Here is an 18,360-nt window from a genome sequence, read left to right as displayed (position 1 = left end):
CTCTTCATCATCTAGCTCATCAAGATCAACTTGCTCTACGTGAAAGCCATTAGTCTCATCAAACACAATGTCACAAGAAACTTCAACTAGTCTAGTGGACTTGTTAAAGACTCTATATGCCCTTGTGTTTGAGTCATAACCAAGTAAAAAGCCTTCTATAGCCTTAGGAGCAAATTTAGATTTTCTACCTCTTTTAACAAGAATAAAGCATTTGCTACCAAAGACTCTAAAATATGAAACATTGGTCTTTTTACCGGTGAGAAGTTCATATAATGTCTTCTTGAGGATTCGGTGAAGATATAATCGGTTGATGGAGTAGCAGGCGGTGTTAATCGCCTCGGCCCAAAACCGGTCCGGTGTCTTGTACTCATCAAGCATGGTCCTCGCCATGTCAAGTAGAGTTTTATTCTTCCTCTCCACTACACCATTTTGTTGTGGCGTGTAGGGAGAAGAGAACTCATGCTTGATGCCCTCCTCCTCAAGGAAGCCTTCAATTTGAGAGTTCTTGAACTCCATTCCATTGTCGCTTCTAATCTTTTTGATCCTTAAGCCGAACTCATTTTGAGCCCGTCTCAAGAATCCCTTTAAGGTCTCTTGGGTTTGAGATTTTTCTTGCAAAAAGAACACCCAAGTGAAGCGAGAATAATCATCCAAAATAACTAGACAGTACTTACTCCCGCCGATGCTTATGTAAGCTATCGGGCCGAATAAATCCATGTGGAGTAGCTCAAGCGGCCTGTCGGTCGTCATGATGTTCTTGTGTGGATGATGAACACCAACTTGCTTCCTTGCTTGGCATGCGCTACAAATCCTGTCTTTCTCAAAATGAACATTGGTTAGTCCCAAAATGTGCTCTCCCTTTAGAAGCTTATGAAGATTCTTCATCCCAACATGAGCTAGTCGGCGATGCCAGAGCCAACCCATATTAGTCTTAGCAATTAAGCAAGTGTCGAGTTCAGCTCTATTGAAATCAACTAAGTATAGCTGACCCTCTAACACTCCCTTAAATGCTACAGAATCATCACTTCTTCTAAAGACAGTAACACTTATATCCGTAAAAAGACAATTGTAGCCCATTTTACATAATTGAGAAACTGAAAGCAAGTTATAATCTATCGGTGTTTTGGACCCGGGGGGCCCTCAGCCGGACCGACTAGTGAATTTTAGTGCCGCGTGCCCCTGTCCAGATGGGTTGATGCAAGATGGAACACAAGCGATGGGATGAAGCTTATATTATCCTGCACCAGGGGGTGCTTGCAGTAGGGGTTACAAGCACTGTGGGAGAGCGAGAGCGAGAGCGAGAGAGAGAGAGAGAAGGAGAGGGTTCGGCCTTGAGGCGAGCCGTCTGAGGCTGCCTATACCGCGTCTCTCCTACTCTGGCTGCCTCCACTCGTCAGCGCCATGCGTCCGTGTGTTCGTACGTTGCACCTTCTTTTCTCTCCCTCCTCCCTTTTTTTCCCTCCCCCGGGGCCCTGGACATCCATGTTATAGATGCAAGGAGATGCACAGCTGTACAATGGGGGTATAGCTATGAGCTAATGTGGCTGGCAGGGAAGTGCCCTGAGCCCTGTATAGGTAATAACGTAGCCGTTGGAGGAGTGCCTTGAGCCCTGTAGATGTACCGACGTGGCCGTCGGAGGAGTGCCTTGAGCCTTGTAGAGGCAATAATGTGGCCGTCGGAGGAGTGCCTTGAGCCCTGTAGAAGCATGGCTGATGGTGCGGCATGGATCCTGCTGACGTTTCCTTGCTTCCGTAGGGGGTTGGGAGCAGCCGACGTCATGGACGCACGCGGGGGATCCATCATTACCTGTTACCGGGGTAACTTAGACGGGACACCGGTCTTGTTCCTTCGTAGCCTGAGGCGGCTAGCTAGGGGTAGGGTAATGATGGATCCCCAATAGCGTAGCTGATGCGAGGCCGAGGTCGGGCGAGGCGGCGACTCCTCCGAGGCTGAGGCTGAGGTCGGGCGAGGCGGAGTCCTTCTCCCGAGGCTGAGGCTAAGGCCGAGGTCGGGGTCGAACAAGGCAGAGTCCTTCTCCAGAGGCCAAGGTCGGGGTCGGATGAGGCGGAGTCCTTCTCCCGAGGCCGAAGCTGAGGCCAAGGTCGAGGTCGGGCGAGGCAGAGCTCCCTGTTGCGCTCGAGGCCGAACTCGAGGGAGGTCGTGACTTGACGTTGTCAGCCTTTCCCTGGTGGCTGGCATAGTTGCCGAAGCGGGGTGAACAACGCTGTTTTCCTGTCAGAATGGTCAGTAAAGGGGGCAAAGTGACTGCGGTCACTTTGACCTTGCCGACTGAGGCACACGTGTCAGGATAAGGTGTCAGGCGATCCCCGCATTAAATGCGCATGCGATACGGTCGGTTGGTAAGACGATTCGGACGAGGTTGCTGCACGACAAAGCCTGCCCGAGTTGTGCTTCGGGCGAGCCGAGGGTGCGTCTGCTAACTGAGGGGACCCTCGGGCGAGGCGTGAATTCGTCCGAGACTACTGCCCTTGCCCGAGGCTAGGCTCGGATGAGGTCACATCCCTTGACAGACGAAGCCCGCGCTTTATCGGTCGTTTATGGCTCGTTCTGAAGATGTTTTCCAGCCGGATTAAGCTGCATTGGGGGTGCCCCTAATTACTGGCCCTTCTCGGTTATGCTTTATTCTGGTGGGTGCGCGCGAGCGCACCCACTAGGTGTAGCCCCCGAGGCCTCGGAGGAGTGGTTTGACTCCTCCGAGGTCTTAATCCTTTTTGTGATGCCTCGGTCAGCCTTGTTGTTCCCTCATGCGGCCCGGCCGTAGCCCGGGTGCACGGTCAGGCTCCGAGTTTTCAAGCTGGTTTGTTGACGTGGCCAACAGTTTGGCCGTAGCCTGGTGCGAGAGCAGCCCCCGAGCCTCTGCACGGAGCGAGAGGACGATCAAGGACCATCTCGACTTTTATTATATGCCCCTTCGTCGCCTTTTCACAAGGAGGAAGGGGGGGAAACGCCATGTTACCCCCGAGGGGCACCGAACATGGTGTTTCCGGTGAGCTGCTAACGGGTGATCCGAGTGGACGCCCGAGCCCCGTTCGCTAAGATTCGGCTAGTGGCCCAGAGGCGCGCTCCAAAAGTACCTGCAAGTGATTTGCTGGACCCGGACCCATTCGATAGGGTCCGAGGGCTCGATGCCTCCCTCCGGTGGGATTCCATTACAAATCTTTCCCGCTGGTCTTGGAAATGTCTTAGGGTACCTCGGGAGTGTAGCCCGAGCCTCGGCCATGTAACGGACATACCCAGGGTCATCCCTAACTCTGCGTGCTCTGGGGCGGCTGTCGAACCCTTCCGAGGGGCTAGCCTTCGAACCCCTGATCAGTAATGGGCTCGGAGCCCGAGTGCTCTGGGGCAGTTACCGAACCCCGGAGGGCGCAACCTTCAAACCCCTGATCAGTAGGAGGGCTCGGGGCCCGTTTCCTTCGCTGGGAAGGATCCTTTTCACAATATCCCCTTTCCTGGTCCCTGTGGCAAGAGAGAGAGAGGAAAAGGAAAAGGATATAAATTTAAATAAGGTGGCGCACCTTTTTTTTGACGTGGTCATCATGACGGAGACGAAATGGCGCCCGCTTCGCCTATCGGAGGTGTCGCTTTCCCTGCCAAGGAGTTAATGCGACAGGACGGGCGATTCGTGGGGCGTCTGTTGCACGTGCGCGAGCCGTTCAAGGAACAGAAAAGACGTTTCACCTTTGAGTTTGAATCCCGCGGCGGGTTCGGGCGAAGCCTTCGGTGGATCTCGCCCGGGCCTTTATACACCCATGAGAGGGGCTGGTGGCGGTTCTTTACCCTGCCATTTGCGCTTGCCTTCTGCTTTGGTTTCCGCAACCTAAGAGAGCAGCCAGAGAAAAGGAAACCACACACCTCATCCCTTCCACCTTCACCACCTTCGTTCGGCGATGGCTGACAAGGTGATCGTCATTCTGCCGCGTGACCCATGGCCTTTCTCCACCGTCGCTGTGGAGGATCTGGAGGCCCTCGTTGATGATGGTCTGCTCTGTCCCCTCTCTGATGGGCCGCAGCCGGAGTGGATGGCCCCCGCGAGCGAGGCTGACCCGACTCCACCGCTAGGGTATGTGGTTAGCTTCATCTCCTTCCATGAGCGGGGGTTTGGAGTGCCAGCGAGCCGCTTCATGCGGGCGCTACTGCACCACTACGGGGTGGAGCTGCATAACTTCAACCCCAACTCTATCGCGCAAGCGGCCATCTTCGCGGTGGTTTGTGAGGGTTTTTTGGGGATTGACCCCCACTGGGACCTGTGGACCCATCTCTTCTCTGCAGAGTTCTTCGCCGTGACGACGGAGGCGAATAAGGTACGTATGGCGGTGCGGGCCGGTGGCTGCACCCTCCAACTGAGGCTGGGGCGCGCGCAGCAGTACATCCCTGCCTCCCTTGTGTCTTCGAACAAGGGGTGGCAGAACCAGTGGTTTTATCTCCGGAACGACGGCGGGATGCTTACGCTGTTTTCTCAACAAGTGGTGACCGCCGCCGGCACTAAATGGTGCTGGGGGGCCACGCTCGAGAAACAGGAGAAGCTCCGACCTATTCTGGAGGCCTTGCAGAAGTTTTGAGATGGGGGCCTTACCGCTGCGGGGGTTGTCGCTGCCATCCACCGTTGGAGGGTGCTTCCTTTGGCAGAGCGGCGGTTGCGGCTTGCGGAGATGAAGCCGGGGGTCGATTTGGAGGGCACGCGGATGTCCTCAACCCCCCTCTCCGACGACAACCTCCTCAAGCGGGTAGCAGGTACGGTGAGGAGGCCGGATGCTGGCGCCCTTAGCCAGCCCGCAATGCGTCCCGACCGGGGGTATGTGTCCCTGGTAAGCGCCTGGTCCTTCTCCTGTTTTGCGCCGAGTTTTCTGCGCCTTCGATTCTCACTGTGGGGATTTTTGTTTGTCCCCAGGGGTTGAGGATTTATAAACCCGCCCGGCCGCCGGTCCCAGAGGATGCAATGGACCGAGCCGCGTGGAGGCTTGCCGCGGAGAAGGAGAAGGAGAAGAAGGACGCGGAAAAGGCCCAAGCTCGCAAGAGGATGCTAGCTCGGGAAGCCTTGGAGAAGCATCGTCGGAGGCAGGCGAGGGATGGGCTCCCGAGGGAGCCGTCGCCAGAGACGCCTGACGATGACGATGATGATGATGACGACAAAGACGACGACATGGCAGCCCGACTTGGCCTCAGCCCGGACTCGAGGCTGGGCCAGGGGTCGCCGAGCCAGCCTCCAAGTGGGCTGGCGCCACCAGTGCCTGGGGCTGGGACGCCAAGGTCCCAATTCGAGGAGCGGGGGCAGGCTGAGGGGGTACTTGACCCCTTGGCTGAGACAGTTGTTGTGACTCTGGGGGGTCAGGCCGATCCGCCTGTTCCCCAAGAGCAGGTGCCCGTGCTGGCTGCACAGGAGGCCGGTCCCTCGGCCGTTGTGACGACGCCTTGGCAGGCCGCTCCCTCGGCGCCTCGGGTGTCCGAGGCGGAAACGGCGCCAATTCGGCGGCGGGGCAGCCCCCGGCAGTGCCTGCAGGGATAGGGGCTCGAGGGGCCTTCCCACATGCACGACTGGTCTTGCTCCGGAGCAGGTAAGTATCTGAGGATACCTCTGTTTCGGTCTTTCGCTGTGTGCCTTGAACTTGCTCTCTCTTTCTCTCAGCAAGCGGAGGCAGAGCTTGGCTGGTCTGGCCCCCACGAAGGCCCTTAAGACGAAGTCGGCTTCGGCGGCCGGTGCTGCAGCGCGCCATGCCAGTTGGTTGGCCTCCACGCAAGGCGCCCTCCAACGGGGGCCCAGGCGGCACGAGATGCCATGGGGCAAGCCTCCCCGGCTGACCTCCCCGTTGGAGCGGCCATCACGCCAGGGAGGCCGCTAACGCGGCCGCGACCTCGAGCCCTCCTGACTTGTTGTTGGCGCCGGCATCGACTCCCGCCGGGGCCATCGTCGTTTCGCCCGCGGAATCGCCCGTCGCTGCCGACGTCGGGATGGTTGAGGCGCCGCCACCCGTGGTCGTTCCCGACCTCCCCGTTCTTGGCCACGAGGAGAGTGCGGCCATCGTTGCCGAGGCTGGTGATCGGAGGCCCGCCACCTTAGCCGAGGAGAGGCCCAGTACGTTGACGGCGGTGGCACCTGACGCTTCGGCTGCAGGGGGACCCGACGCCTCGGTGGACGGGCGTGTAGAACCGTGGCCTGTCCTAGGGAGCAGCGACCTTATCCCTGCGTAGCTCAATCCCAATGAATGGTGCGGGCAGCCGCTCTGATTCTGGGGCCATGGCACCTCGGAGCCCCTCCTCCTCCTCAACGATGAGTTGGAGGAGAAGGCTCGGGAGAGTTTCCGTGAGTATACCGAGGCGGCGATGAGGTCGATTCCGTCGACCTTGGAAACCCTTGCCAGGGATGTTCCCAGGGTTTTCCAGGTAAGGACTTAGACGTACACCTTACGTGATCAGGGCATTCTTTGTGACATCTCATTTTCCTTCCTCAGGAGCTCGCGGACACGAGCACCGCCAAGTCGTTGTTCATCCGCCGCGAAAGCGACGTTTGGAGGTCGTTGCGATCCCAGCGGGTCGCGCTATCCGAAGCCAATGAGTGCCTTGCCCAACAGAGCGCCGAGGTGGCAGACCTTCAGTTGCTCTGCGACGGGCTGAAGGTGGAGGCAGCAGCGGTGCGGACAGAGGCGGCATCGGCACGAGCGGAGGTTTTGTCGGCCCGGGAGCAGGTGGCTTCCCAGGCCGAGGAGATGCGGCAGCGGCAGCTGGAGCTCGGCCAGGCTATCGGCGAGTGGGACCAGTCTCGAAGCCAAGCTGCTGAGGCCGTGAGCCAGGCTGAGGCCCTCGGGGGTCAGCTGGATGAGGCTACGGAATGGCTAGCCGAGGCATCCACTCAGGCCGAAGGTATGTTTGGCCCGCTTCGCAACTTTGTTTCCGTCTCCATTCTTCTCCTTGTGTCTGAAGAATGTTGTCCGGCTGTCTGCCGAGTTTGAGACGGCTCTTAATGAGTCCGTCAAGAACTGCAAGGCGCTTGCCGAGGCGACTGAGCAGAAGGAGGCCGAGCGTGTGGCCATGTCCAAGGCCATCTCGGCTTTCTGCCAGGCCTTTGGCCTCGATGGTGTCCCCTCGGGTAGCTCCTCCCAGAGTCATCTGCGGGCCTTGGGCGGCCATGTGCGCAACAGACTCCACGGGGCGCTGCACCATGGCGTTAGGCGGGCCTTCGCCGTGCTCGCTTCCCACTACGACGTGGATCTGGAGCGGGTCAGTGAGGGGTACTGCCTACCCGACGAAGAGGAGGCTGCCTTAGCCGAGGTCCAGAGGCTTGACGTGGCCGTCGAGGGCCCAAGTGCGGCGCTGGCTTCCTCCTTTGAGGTGGAGATCCTTCCGCCCGTGTCGCCGTCTGAGGCCGTGCCAGATCCTGGCGAGGGTGGGAATGACGCCGAGCGTGTTGCTCCTCTCCATGCTGATGTCTGAGCCTGCAGGAACAGTTTGCCCGAAGTATGCGTATGTCTTTTGCGGCCGCTGGGGCCTAAACATTATTGTCGTATTATAAAGCTGCGTTTTCTTTTCTCTTGTTCCGTGCGTTAGGACTTGTTCGGTAGCATAATCGCTTATCCGAGCGTGAGTTACTTTTCGCGGAAGGTGATGAGTGAGGTATCCGTATCCCGGGGGCGTAGGAGTCCCTCGGTGTTGGGGACTTGTTCTCAAATGCTATGAATTAAGAACAAGGCAACATAGAGAACGTTACACGTTAAAGTCCTTCGTCCTTCGGAACATTATTTCCCCTTGGGATATAATGATTCTTGGACGAGGGTTATGGAGAACATACCTTCGTAAGTCACAATATATAATACTGAAGAAAGAATCACGTAAAAAACAAAAGATAATATGAACAGTCATATCTTGTTATTAACTCATTTCTATTTTATTACTATGGAAAAATAGAAATGATATTAAGTTACAAATGTACCTTCGGCTTGAATGAAGGTAAAGATACAAGTGTGACGCAAAAGCAAATGCCAAGTCAGTGTGAACAGTACGGGAGCACTGTTCATCTATTTATAGGCACGGGACGTAGCCCATGTAAAATTACGCCCATGCCCTTTACATTTGCTAATAACTCTATAGTAACTCGTCGAGGTCTAAATAGCCTTTTCATCTTTAAGTCGGTTTCCTTTTCTGCTATCATGCCGAAGCTCTTCTGCGCACAGCTTCGGCTCCACGCCATCCTTCGTATTCCTTTTGTGCTTCTTCACACTGTGGTTTTAACTCAAGTCCAAAGATACCTGTTCATGCATCATACTCCAGAAACTTTGTTAAATCATGTTTTTGAGGACCTTCGTAAGCCAAAGGCCCCCAACACTTGGCTCGGTCGGCCTTGCCGCTTATGTGTTCTCACGTCGTTTTTAGGATTCTGTTAGCGACGCAGTCGAAAAAGGCACGAAAGTCGTTCTGGCAGAAAAGTTTTCGAGCGTTAGGACTTGTTCGGTAGCAGAATCGCTTATCCGAGCGTGAGCTACCTTTTCGCGGAAGGTGATGAGTGAGGTATCCGTATCCCAGAGGCATAGGAGTCCCTCGGCTCGGTCGGCCTTGCCACTTACGGTCTCTCTTGCTCGTCTTTAGGATTCTGTTATCGATATAGTCGAAATGCACGAAAGACGTTCCGGCGAAAGACTTTTTCGAGGAAAAATTTTGACGCAGAGGGGGTTCCCCCCTTCTAGCCCCCGACGGAGGATCGGGCTTTGTCGAGGCAAGGCTGATCCTTCCTTGATGGTTAGACTTTATTTATGCATGTAAAGAAAGCGAGATACATGAATGACTTGAAACATTTTAAGGGTAAAAACGACATAGTTGTTCGATGTTCCAAGCGTTGTTGTAGACCTCGCCTTGATCGTTGGCCAGCTTGTATGTCCTGGGCTTCAAAATCATGGCGATGATGAATGGCCCTTCCCAGGGAGGGGTAAGCTTGTGGAGCCCTCGGGCGTCTTGTCGTAGCCGAAGTATCAAGTCGCCCACTTGGAAGTCTCGGGGCCGAACCCTTCGGGCGTGGTAGCGTCGCAGGGACTGCTGATACCGCGCCGAGTGTAGTAAGGCCACGTCCCGAGCCTCTTCCAGCTGGTCCAACGAATCCTCTAGGCTGATCTGGTTGCTTTGGTCGTCGTAAGCCTTTGTCCTCGGGGAACCGTATTCCAAGTCCGTGGGTAAGATGGTCTCGGCCCCATAGACTAGGAAAAACGGCGAGAAACCCATGGCCCGGCTCGGCATCGTTGTCAGACTCCAAACCACCGAGGGTAGCTCTTTTATCCATCGCTTGCCGAACTTGCTGAGGTCGTTGTAGATCCTCGGCTTTAGTCCCTGCAAAATCATATTGTTGGCTCGTTCCACCTGCCCATTCGTCATTGGGTGCGCTATGGCGGCCCAATCCACACGGATGTGGTGGTCCTCGCAGAAGTCCAGGAACTTTTTTCCAGTGAACTGTGTGCCATTGTCGGTGATGATTGAGTTTGGGACCCCAAAGCGATGGATGATATTTGTGAAGAACGCCACCGCCTGCTCGGACCTGATGCTGGTTAAGGGTCGGACCTCGATCCACTTGGAGAATTTGTCGATGGCGACCAGCAGGTGCGTGAAGCCCCCGGGTGCCTTCTGCAAGGGACCGACGAGGTCCAGACCCCGCACAGCGAAAGGCCAAGTGATAGGTATTGTCTGCAGGGCTTGAGCGGGCAGGTGCGTCTGTCTTGCGTAGAATTGGCACCCTCGGCAGGAGCATACAATCCTAGTGGCATCGGCCACAGCGGTTGGCCAGTAGAAACCTTGTCCGAAGGCGTTTCCCACGAGGGCTCAAGGTGTTGCATGGTGACCACAAGCCCCCGAGTGTATTTCTTGTAACAGCCCTTGTCCTTGGGCGATGGATATGCATCGCTAGAGAATGCCTGAGGGGCTGCGGTGGTACAACTCCTTTTCATCACCCAGCAAAACGAACGACTTGGCGCGCCGAGCCTGTCGCCGAGCTTCGGCCTTGTCGAGGGGCAGCTCTCCTCGGAGGAGATATTCCAGGTACGGGGTCTGCCAGTTCGGGACCGGTGTGACCCCATTCCGCTCCCTCTCAACGCACAGGGCCTCACCCTCGGCGGCCGAGGGTACCTCGGGCTGGACCGAGGCTTCCTTGGGCTCAGGTGCGTCGTCGAGTTTGACAGATGGTTGATATATATCCTTGGAGAAGACGTCTGGGGGAACTGTAATTCGCCCCAAGGCTATTTTCGCCAGCTCATCTGCGGTCTCGTTGTACCGTCGAGCAACATGGCTGAGTTCCAGTCCGTAGAACTTGTCTTCCAAGCGCCGAACTTCGTCACAGTAGGCCTCCATTTTTTGGTCGCGGCAGTGGGAGTTCTTCATGACCTGGTCAATGACGAGCTGCGAGTCACCACGAGCGTCGAGGCGCCGAACCCCTAGCTCGACGGCGATGCGCAGGCCATTAACCAAGGCCTCGTACTCAGCCACGTTGTTTGACGCCGGAAAGTGGAGGAGCAGTACGTAGCGCACATGTTTCCCGAGGGGTGAGATGAAGAGCAAGCCAGCACCTACTCCTGTTTTCATCAATGACCCGTCGAAGTACATGGTCCAAAGTTCGGGCTGTATTGGGACCGTCGGGAACTGGGTGTCAGTCCATTCAGCCAGGAAGTCGGCCAAGACTTGAGATTTTATGGCCTTCCGAGGGGCAAACGAAAGTGTTTCGCCCATAAGTTCCACTGGCCATTTTGCTATCCTCCCCGAGGCCTCTCGGCTCTGGATGATTTCTCCCAGGGGGGAAAGATGACACCACAGTAACCAGATGAGACTCGAAGTAGTGTCGCAGCTTCCGCCGTGTCAGAACCACTGCGTACAGCAGCTTCTGGATTTGTGGGTAGCGGACTTTGGTCTCAGATAGCACTTCGCTGATGAAGTAGACTGGCCTCTGGATGAGCAGTGCATGCCCTTCTTCCCGTCTCTCGACTACGATCGGCGCAGACCACCTAAGTGGTTGCGGCTACGTAGATCAAGAGGGCTTCTCCCGCAGCAGGGGGCACCAAGATGGGCGCATTTGTAAGGAGTGCCTTTAAGTTTTCGAGGGCTTCCTCGGCCTCGGGGGTCCAAGTGAAGCGCTCGGCCTTCCTTAAGAGGTGGTACAAGGGCAATCCTTTCTTGCCGAGGCACGAGATGAAGCGGCTCAGAGCCGCAAGGCATCCCATGACCCTTTGTACTCCTTTCAATCTTTGATTGGCCCCATGTTGGTGATGGCCGCGATTTTCTTCGGGTTGGCTTCGATTCCTCGTTCGGAGATAATGAACCCTAAGAGCATGCCTCAGGGGACTCCAAAGACACACATCTCAGGATTGAGTTTTATGCTCTTCGCTTTTAGGCAGCTGAATGTTGCCTCAAGGTCAGAGAGGAGGTCGGAGGCTTTCCTTGTTTTGACGACGATGTCATCGACGTAAGCCTCAACCATCCTACTGATGTGTTCTCCGAACACATGGTTCATGCACCTCTGGTAGGAGGCACCTGCATTCCTCAAGCCAAATAGCATTGTAGTGTAACAATACATGCCAAAAGGTATGATGAAAGAAGTCGTGAGCTGGTCAGACTCTTTCATCTTGATTTGGTGATAGCCTGAGTAGGCATCGAGGAAAGACAGGGTTTCGCACCTAGCAGTGGAGTCCACAATTTGATCGATGCGAGGCAGAGGGTAGGGAACCTTCGGGCATGCTTTGTTCAGACCAGTGTAGTCTACGCACATCCTCCATTTCCCACCTTTTTTCTTCACAAGCACAAGGTTAGCTAACCATTCGGGATGGAATACCTCTTTGATGAACCCTGCAGCCATCAACTTGTAGACCTCCTCGCCTATGGCTCTGCACTTTTCTTCATCAAAACGGCGCAGGGACTGCTTCACGGGTCGGGCTCCAGCTCAGATGTCTAGTGAGTGCTCGGCGACATCCCTCGGTATGCCCGGCATGTCCGAGGGACTCCACGCAAAAACTTTGGTGTTTGCATGGAGAAAGTCGACGAGCACTGCTTCCTATTTGGGGTCAAGTTCAGAGTCGATCCCTGACTTTCTTGCCGGCGTCGTTGTTGGGGTCGAGAGAGACGGACTTGACTGCCTCGGCCGGCTCGAAGTTGTCGGCGTGCCGCTTCGCGTCGGGCGCCTCCTTGGAGAGGCAATCCATGTCGGCGATGAGGGCTTCGGACTCGACGAGGGCCTCGGCATACTCCACGCATTCCACGTCGCACTCGTAAGTGTGGCGGTACGTGGGCCCGACGGTGATGACCCCCTTGGGGCCAGGCATCTTGAGCTTGAGGTAGGTGTAGTTGGGGATGGCCATGAACTTGGCATAGCATAGTCTTCCCAACACCGCGTGATAGGTCCCTCAAAACCCAACCACCTCGAAGGTGAGGGTTTCCTTGCGGAAGTTGGAGGGAGTTCCGAAGCAGACGGGCAGGTCAACCTGTCCGAGGGGCAGGATACGCTTTCCGGGTGCGATCCCGTGGAAGGGTGCTGCACCAGCTCGGATCTTGGACCGATCAACCCCCAAGAGCTCTAGAGTCTCGGCGTAGATGATGTTGAGGCTGCTGCCTCCGTCCATGAGGACCTTGGAGAGCCTAACGTTGCCGATGATTGGGTCGACGATGAGCGGGTACCTTCCTGGGCTCGGCACGAAGTCGGGGTGGTCGCCTTGGTCGAAGGTGATAGGCTTGTCGGACCAGTCTAGGTAGACTGGCACTGCCACCCTCACTGAGCAGACCTCCTGGCGTTCTTGATTGTGGTGCCGAGCCGAGGCGTTCGCCACCTGTCCGTCGTAGATCATGAAGCAGTTGTGGACCTCCGGGAACCCCTCTTCCTCGTCGCCCCCCTTGTTATTGCCTTGGTCTTTGCCACCTTCCGTCGAGGGTCCAGCCTTGTTGAAGTAGCGCCAGAGCATGTCGCACTCTTCAAGGGTGTGTTTGATGGGACCCCGGTGATAGGGGCACGACTCCTTGAGCATCTTGTCGAACGCACCGGCCCCTCCAGGAGGCTTCCAAGGGTTCCTGTGCTCGGCGACAGCGACGAGATCCATGTCGACGGTGTTGCGCTTCGCTTGCGCCTTCTTCTTCACGCCACGCTAGGCGGACGCCTCGGGGGCATCTTCCTTCTGTCCTCCCTGAGGCTGCTTGTCCTTCCGGAAGATGGCTTCGACCGCCTCCTGACCAGAGGTGAACTTGGTGGCGATGTCCATCAATTCACTCGCCTTGGTAGGAGTCTTGCGTCCTAGCTTGCTCACCAGGTCTCGGCATGTGGTGCCAGCGAGGAATGCCCCGATGACGTCCGAGTTGGTGATGTTGGGCAGCTCGGTGCGCTACTTCAAAAACCTCCGGATGTACTCTTGCAGGGATTCCCCTGGCTGCAGGCGGCAGCTTCGGAGATCCCATGAGTTCCCAGGGCGCACGTACGTACCCTGGAAATTTCCAGCGAAAGCCTTGACCAGGTCGTCTCAGTCGGAGATATGCGCAGGAGGCAGATGCTCCAGCCAGGCCCGAGCAGCGTCGGAGAGGAAAAAGGGGGAGGTTGCAGATGATGAGGTTGTCATCGTCCGCCCCTCCCAACTGGCATGCCAGCCAGTAGTCCGCAAGCCATAATTCTGGCCTTGTCTCCCCCGAGTATTTGGTGATGGTAGTCGGGGCTCAGAAACGGGCCGGGAACGGCGCTCGTCGTATGGCCCGGCTGAAGACTCATGGACCCGGTGGCTCGGGTGAGTGGCTTCGATCCTCCTCACAATCGTAACGTCCCCCGCGCCTGGGATGGTAGCCTCGACGCACCTTCTCCTTGAGGCAGGCTCGACGGTGGCGGCGGTGTTGCTCGGCGCCGAGGCGATCCGGGGCTGCAGGCGTCCCGTCCCGTGTGCGCTCGGTGTGGACCGAGGCCTCCCGCAGCCGTCGGGAGGGCGCTGTGCGATGCTCCGAGGGGTCTCCTCGCCTCTGGGAGGCAGAGCTCTCGGCTTGTCAGACAACAGCGTCTTCTAGGAGGCCCTTGAGCTCGCCCTAGATACGTCGCCCCTCGGTGGTGCATGGCTCCGGCATCGTCCGGAGCAACATTGCTGTTGTAGCTAGGCTCTGGCCAGCCACGTTGAAGGCCGGGGGCGGCATCGTGAAAGTCGCCTAGAGGGGGGTGAATAGGGCGAATCTAAATTTACAAAGTTTAAGCACAACTACAAGCCGGGTTAGCGTTAGAAATATAAACGAGTCCGAGAGAGAGGGTGGAAAACAAATCGCAAGCAAATAACGAGTGAGACACAAGGATTTGTTTTACCAAGGTTCGGTTATTGCAAACCTACTCCCTGTTGAGGTGGTCACAAAGACCGGGTCTCTTTCAACCCTTTCCCTCTCTCAAATGGTCACTTAGACCGAGTGAGCTTCTCTTCTCAATCACACGGGATACTAAATCCCCGCAAGGACCACCACACAATTGGTGTCTCTTGCCTCAATTACAATTGAGTTGATCACAAGAAAGAATGAGAAAGAAAAGAAGCAATCCAAGCGCAAGAGCTCAAATGAACACAAATGTCACTCTCTCTAGTCACTATTGATTTGGAGTGATTCCGGACTTGAGAGAGGATTTGATCTCTTTGGTTGTGTCTAGAATTGAATGCTATAGCTCTTGTAATGTGTTGGAAGGTGGAAAACTTGGATGCAATGAATGGTGGGGTGGTTGGGGTATTTATAGCCCCAACCACCAAACTAGCCGTTTGGTGGAGGCTGCTGTCGAATGGCGCACCGGACAGTCCGGTGCGCCACCGGACACTGTCCAGTGCGCCAGCCACGTCACTCGGCCATTAGGGTTCGCCCGTTGGAGCTCTGACAGGTGGGGTCTTCTGGTTGTCCGGTGGTACACCGGACAAGTACTGTAGACTGTCCGGTGCGCCTTCTGACGCTGCTCTGACTCTGGCGCGCACTGTAGCGCATTGAATGCGGTTGCAGTCGACCGTTGGCGCTGAAGTAGCCGTTGCTCCGCTGGCACACCGGACAGTCCGGTGCGCCACCGGACACTGTCCCGTGCCTCACCGGACAGTCCGGTGAATTATAGCGGAGCGCCCTCTGATTTTCCCGAAGGTGATGAGTTTGGAGCTGAGTTCCCTGGTACACCGGACACTGTCCGGTGGCACACCGGACAGTCCGGTGCGCCAGACCAGAGCACGCTTCGGTTGTCTTTGGCTCTCTTTGTTTGAACCCTTTCTTGGTCATTTTATTGGTCTATTGTGAACCTTTGGCACCTGTAAAACTTATAATCTAGAGCAAACTAGTTAGCCCAATTATTTGTGTTGGGCAATTCAACCACCAAAATCAATTAGGAAAAGGTGTAAGCCTATTTCCCTTTCAATCTCCCCCTTTTTGGTGATTGATGCCAACACAAACCAAAGCAAATATGGAAGTGCAGAATTGAACTAGTTTGCATAATGTAAGTGCAAAGGTTGCTCGGAAAGAAACCAATAAATATTACTTACTAGATGCGCATGGATGGCTTTTCTTCTTATTAACATTTTGGACCACGCTTGCACCACATGTTTTTGTTTTGCAAAATGTTTTGGAAATTCTTTTCAAAGTTCTTTTGCAAATAGTCAAAGGTAAATGAATAAGATTTTGAGAAGCTTTTTCAAGATTTGAAATTTTCTCCCCCTGTTTCAAATGTTTTTCCTTTGACTAAACAAAACTCCCCCTTAATGAAATCCTCCTCTTAGTGTTCAAGAGGGTTTTAGATATGAATTTTGAAGAGGGTATACCAATTTGAAATTATATCAAAATAAGATACCAATTGAAAAACTTCTTTTAATACCAAATAAAAGACTACATTTTTTGAAATTGGTGGTGGTGCGGTCCTTTTGCTTTGGGCTAATACTCTCTCCCCCTTTGGCATGAATCGCCAAAAACGGATGCTTGAGTGAAATATAAGCCCTTTTTGAACTACTCTCTCCCCCTTTGGACGGAAGTAAAGGAGTGAAGATTATACCAAAGTTGGAGAGTTAGTGCGGAGCGACGGCGAAGGATGAATGATTCGATGGAGCGGAGTGGAAGCCTTGTCTTCGCCGAAGACTCCTTTTCCCTTTCAATCCATGACTTAGCATGAAATGGACTTGAAAGAACACATTAGTCATAGCACAAGAAAGAGATGATCAAAGGTATATATATGAGCTATGTATGCAAAATATCATTCAAAATTCCTAGAATCAAGAATATTTAGCTCATGCCTAAGTTTGGTAAAGGTTTGTTCATCCAATGGCTTGGTAAAGATATCGGCTAATTATTCTTTGGTGCTAACATATGCAATCTCGATATCCCCCTTTTGTTGGTGATCCCTTAGAAAATGATACCGAATGGCTATGTGTTAAGTGCGGCTATGCTCAACGGGATTATCCGCCATGCGGATTGCACTCTCATTATCACATAGAAGAGGAACTTTGGTTAATTTGTAACCATAGTCCCTAAGGGTTTGCCTCATCCAAAACAATTGCGCGCAACAATGGCCTGCGGCAATATACTCGGCTTCGGCGGTTGAAAGAGCCACAAAATTTTGCTTCTTTGAATCCCAAGACACCAGAGATCTTCCCAAGAACTGGCAAGTCCCCGATGTGCTCTTTCTATTAATTTTGCACCCTGCCCAATCAGCATCAGAATAACCAATTAAATCAAATGTGGATCCCCTGGGGTACCAAAGGCCAAACTTAGGAGTATAAACTAAATATCTCAAGATTCGTTTTACGGCCCTAAGGTGAGCTTCCTTAGGATCGGCTTGGAATCTTGCACACATGCATACAGAAAGCATAATATCCGGTCGTGAAGCACATAAATAGAGTAAAGAACCTATCATCGACTGGTATACCTTTTGATCTACGGATTTACCTCCTGTGTCGAGGTCGAGATGCCCATTTGTTCCCATGGGTGTCTTGATGGGCTTAGCGTCCTTCATCCCAAACTTGGTTAGAATGTCTTGAATGTACTTTGTTTGGCTAATGAAGGTGCCCTCTTGGAGTTGCTTAACTTGGAATCCTAGAAAATACTTCAACTCCCCCATCATCGACATCTCGAATTTTTGTGTCATGATCCTACTAAACTCTTCACATGTAGATTCGTTAGTAGACCCAAATATGATATCATCAACATAGATTTGGCATACAAACAAATCATTTGCAAGTGTTTTAGTAAAGAGTGTAGGATCGGCTTTTCCGACTTTGAATCCATTAGCAATAAGAAAATCTCTTAGACATTCATACCATGCTCTTGGGGCTTGCTTGAGCCCATAAAGCGCCTTAGAGAGTCTATAAACATGATTAGGATACTCACTGTCTTCAAAGCCGGGAGGTTGCTCAACATAGACCTCTTCCTTGATTGGTCCATTGAGGAAGGCACTTTTCACGTCCATTTGATAAAGCTTGAAGCCATGGTAAGTAGCATAGGCAAGTAAAATGCGAATTGACTCAAGCCTAGCTACGGGTGCATAGGTTTCACCGAAATCCAAACCTTCGACTTGTGAATATCCCTTGGCCACAAGTCAGGCTTTGTTCCTTGTCACCACACCATGCTCATCTTGCTTGTTGCGGAAGACCCACTTGGTTCCTACAACATTTTGGTTAGGACGTGGAACTAAATGCCATACCTTATTCCTCGTGAAGTTGTTGAGCTCCTCTTGCATTGCCATCACCCAATCCGAATCTTGAAGTGCTTCCTCTACCCTGTGTGGCTCAATAGAGGAAACAAAAGATTAATGCTCACAAAAATGTGCAACACGAGATCTAGTAGTTACCCCCTTATGAATGTCGCCAAGGATGGTGTTCACGGGGTGATCTCGTTGGATTGCTTGGTGGACTCTTGGGTGTGGCGTCCTTGGAACTTGCTCATCCTCCTTGTCTTGATCATTTGCATCTCCCCCTTGATCATTGTCGTCGCCTTGAGGTGGCTCATCTTCTTGATCTTCTTCTTCATCATCTTGAGCCCCATCCTCATCTTGAGTTGGTGGAGATGCTTACATGGAGGAGGATGGTTGATCTTGTGCTTGAATGGGCTCTTCGGATTCCTTAGGACACACATCCCCAATGGACATGTTCCTTAGCGCGACGCACGGAGCCTCTTCATCATCTAATTCATCAAGATCAACTTGCTCTACTTGAGAGCCGTTAGTGTCATCAAACACAATGTCACAAGAAACTTCAACTAGTCCAGTGGACTTGTTAAAGACTCTATATGCCCTTGTGTTTGAATCATATCCTAGTAAAAATCCTTCTACCGCCTTAGGAGCAAATTTGGACTTTCTACCTCTTTTAACAAGAATAAAACATTTGCTACCAAAGACTCTAAAATATGAAACATTGGGCTTTTTACCAGTG

The sequence above is a fragment of the Zea mays genome, chromosome 9 (assembly GCF_902167145.1).
Source record: "Zea mays cultivar B73 chromosome 9, Zm-B73-REFERENCE-NAM-5.0, whole genome shotgun sequence".
In the NCBI taxonomy this organism is placed as follows: Eukaryota; Viridiplantae; Streptophyta; class Magnoliopsida; order Poales; family Poaceae; genus Zea; species Zea mays.
Note: the sequence above shows the minus strand (reverse complement) of the source record.